Source organism: Cebus imitator, unplaced genomic scaffold (assembly GCF_001604975.1).
Source record: "Cebus imitator isolate Cc_AM_T3 unplaced genomic scaffold, Cebus_imitator-1.0 Scaffold919, whole genome shotgun sequence".
Taxonomy (NCBI): domain Eukaryota; kingdom Metazoa; phylum Chordata; class Mammalia; order Primates; family Cebidae; genus Cebus; species Cebus imitator.
This window is the reverse complement of record NW_016108234.1, coordinates 156652-160297: the sequence shown is the minus strand read 5'-3', so window position 1 is coordinate 160297 and position 3646 is coordinate 156652. Positions and strand designations below refer to the sequence as shown.

The window sequence follows — 3646 nt, the reverse complement described above, 5'->3', positions numbered from 1 at the left end:
CAGACTGCTCTCAAACTCTTGACCTCAAGTGATCTGCCTGCCTCTGCCTCCCAAAGTGCTAGGATTACAGGCATGAACCACGACACCCGCCCATTTCACCTTTTTATGGACTTTTACATTGATTTGGGGATGAGGTAATTGATATCATTTGAAAAGTTTGTTTTTTCTTATTTTTTTTTTTCTTTTTTGAGACAGGGTCTCACCGTGTTGCCCAGGCTGGCCTTGAACTCTTTGACTCAAGGGATCTTCCTGCCTCAGCCTCCTGAGGAGCTGAGACTACAGGCACATGCCACTGCCCCAGGCTGGAGACCTCTTGATAGAGGAAATCTGAAAGACAGAATAAAGAAAAGCAAATAAATAAATAAATAAAAGCTTGTGACTGGTGATTACCCTGAATATCATGGGGACAAAAAGTTTCTTATAGATGTAGTTTTTAAAAATCTACATATTAACTGAATTTTGGCATCTTCTTGGTCTTTTCTAAAAAATGCAAGGAGGGTTAAATAACTACCATTCTCAAGATTTGTAGCTTGCTCGCCCTCGATACTTGTGTGGTTGAGTGTGCCTGGCTTTGCATCGGGGAGGAGGGCAGGCCGTATACAGCTGGAGAGGCCCGTGGCATGGTGCAGCCTTTGCTTACAAGACTCTACTTCCAGTGCCCTCTCTACAGACTTGCCTTGGCCTCATAGGGCCATACTGCCAAGGCCAAGGGAGAGGTCAGGCTCCTTCAGCGGCTGCAGGACCGCCTGGTGGTTTGACAGGGAGTCACCAGAATAACTTTCTTGCTTCTTTTTTGAACAAAATCAGAGTATTATTTATACAGGCAAACATACACAGACAGTATTATTGGCAATAGACATGGCTGATTCATATTTGAATTTTGAAACAAACTCTTTAAAAAAAATCTATCTGTATTTTTTTCTTAACTTTTATTTTAAGTTCTAGGGTACAAGTACATGGTGTGCAGATTTGTTACATGAGCTTTGCGTCTTAAACTATGAAGTGTATTGGCACCTATGCTGAGGTTTGATCTAAGCTCTCCTTGGCTAGGGAACTCAGCATGTTGGTTAGTAGGAAAAATCAAACAATAAAACGCCCTGTGTCTCATCATAGCAGCAGGTGTGCTCTGCCTGGAGCAACCCTACTGGACATGACTACAATGTGCTACAAAGTGTGAGATGGCATTTTCTGTGCAGGATGTATGTTTTCCAGGGTCCAGACATGAAAGAAAGCAAAACAGTACTTTGACAGCCCCACCTCTTTCAGCACCATCCCTGGGAGTGAGTCTCATGAGAGGGATGGGGGAAGTGGAGGGAGAACAGCTCCTCCAAGGCCTCTCCCAGGGTGACTGGGGCTCCAGATATATCTCAGTACAGACCCTGGATCCAGCCCTCATGGCCAAGTTTGATTTACTATGGGCTGGGATGGGACAGAGAGCTTTTTAACTTAAAAAAAAAAAAAGAAGAAAGAAAGCATAATTACATACAAAATGCACAGATCTAAGTGTACAGTTTAAGTTTTAACAAACCTCTAAACCTATGTAACCAGCACCACAGTCATTATAGAGTATTTCTGCCCCCTAGAAAGTTCTCTCTTGTCTCTTTTTAGAATCCCTCCTTTCCAGACCCTCCCCTCATACCCAAGCAACAACTCTTTGATTGCCACCAACAGGGACGCTTTTTTTGTTTTGTTTTGTTTTGTTTTTGAGACGGAGTTTAAGCTCTTGATGCCCAGGCTGGAGTGCAATGGTGCAATCTCGGCTCACCACAACCTCCGCCTCGCAGGTTCAAGCAATTCTCCTGCCTCAGCCTCCAGAGGAGCTGCGATTACAGGCATGTGCCATCACGCCCAACTAATTTTGTATTTTTAGTAGGGACGGGGTTTCTCCATGTTGGTCAGGCTAGTTTCAAAACCCCAACCTCAGGTGATTGGCCCACCTCGGCCTCCCAAAGCGCTGGGATTATAGGCAGGAGTCACCATGCCTGGCTGAAAGGTTTTACTTAAAGGAGAAATAGGAAAAAACTGAGTCCTGTATAAAATAAAAGATCTCTAAGTGGTAAACAGGTTATTTGATGATGTAAAGTTGTTTAGTGAGAAGAAAGAAAAAGACTTTTAGAAGTAAAGCCAGGGCTGGACTCAGTGGCTCACACCTGTAATCCTAGCACTTTGGGAGGCTGAGTCAGCGAGATCACCTGAAGTCAGAAGTTCAAGACCAGCCTGACCAACAAAGTGAAACCCTGTCTCTACTAAAAAAAAAAAAAAAATACAAAAATTAGCTGGTGTGGTAGCACATGCCTGTGATTCCAGCTACTCGGGAGGCTGAGGCAGGACATTGGCTTGAACTTGGGAGGCGGAGGTGGCAGTGACCCAAGATTAAGCCACCACACTCCAGCCTGAGTGATAGAGACTCTGTCTCAAGAAAAAAAGAAAAGGAATGCCAAATTGCATTCATGGCATACTGTGACTGCCTGTCTATCTGTAGCTTGAACTGTGTCAGGGTTGGGGATCTGGGAGATGAGCAGGGCCCAGGCCAAACACAGCTCTGCAGCTACAGCCTTGCTTTCCAGAGTACAGTTAGGAAGAGGCACACCAAGGCAGGGATGACTGAAGGAAAATGAAAGAGTGAGAGAGAAAAATTGCTTTGTTTTGGTTTTGTTTTTGTTTTGAGACAGCGTATTGCTCTGTGGCCCAGGCTGAAGTGCAGTGGCTCCATCATGGCTCACTGCAACCTGAACTTCCTGGGCTCAAGTGATCTTCCTGCCTCAGCTGTCCAAGCAGCTTGGACAATAGGCATGTGCCATCATGCCTGGCTAATTTTTTTTTTTTACTATTTTACAGGGTCTCACTATGTCGCTCAGACTGGTCTCAAACTCCTGGGTGCAAGCGACCCTCTTACCTCAGTCGCCTGAGTAGCTGGAACTACAGGTACAAGTCACTGCACTCAGTTCTCAGCATCATGTTTAATCCTTAAAGTGCAAGCCTAGCTGTCCCCAGCACAGCAGTGCCTCTCCATTTTTCACTGATGATAGTTATAATTACTAGAATAGCTTCATATCTGCATAAGGATGTACAGGTCATGAACATTTTTTTTTTTTTCTGAGATGGGGTTTCACTCTTGTTGCCCAGGCTGGAGTGCGATGGCGCGATCTCAGCTCACCACAACCTCCGCCTCCTGGGTTCAAGCAGTTCTCCTGCCTCAGCCTCCCAAGTAACTAGGATTACAGGCATGCGCCACCACACCCAGCTAATTTTGTATTTTTAGTAGAGACAGGGTTTCACCATGTTGGTCAGGATTGCCTCGATCTCCTGACCTCATGATCCACCTGCCTCAGCCTCCCAAAGTGCTGGGATTACAGGTGTGAGCCACCATGCCCAGCCTGGTCATGAACATGCTGAAATACATCCTTCTCACTTTCTCCTCATCCTCATACCCTTGGGAAGGAGGGAAAATAACATTTCAATGAACTTGTCTTGTATGAGAAAACCAGAGCTCAGAGGCTGAGTAAATCCAAGATCTCAGGAATAAGGAGGCAAAGTCAAGCTGAAAAAGTCTAACCCTGAATCTGGTGTTATTTCCAACACATGACCCTAAAAAAACACCACTAGAAAGCTTTAAGTCAGCAGAAACAACATTCAAGTCCCTCAG

General features: G+C 45.1%; 1 long non-coding RNA gene across 1 annotated transcript in view; it reads right to left on the bottom strand.

The window, feature by feature from the left end:
- Positions 1–678, bottom strand: part of LOC119469870 — a 13112-nt gene extending 12434 nt beyond the window's left edge. Inside the window, exon 1 of the long non-coding RNA XR_005198720.1 lies at positions 669–678. This is a non-coding gene — a long non-coding RNA (uncharacterized LOC119469870). The remainder of the gene's footprint in view (positions 1–668) is intronic.
- Positions 679–3646: the final 2968 nt, after the last annotated feature.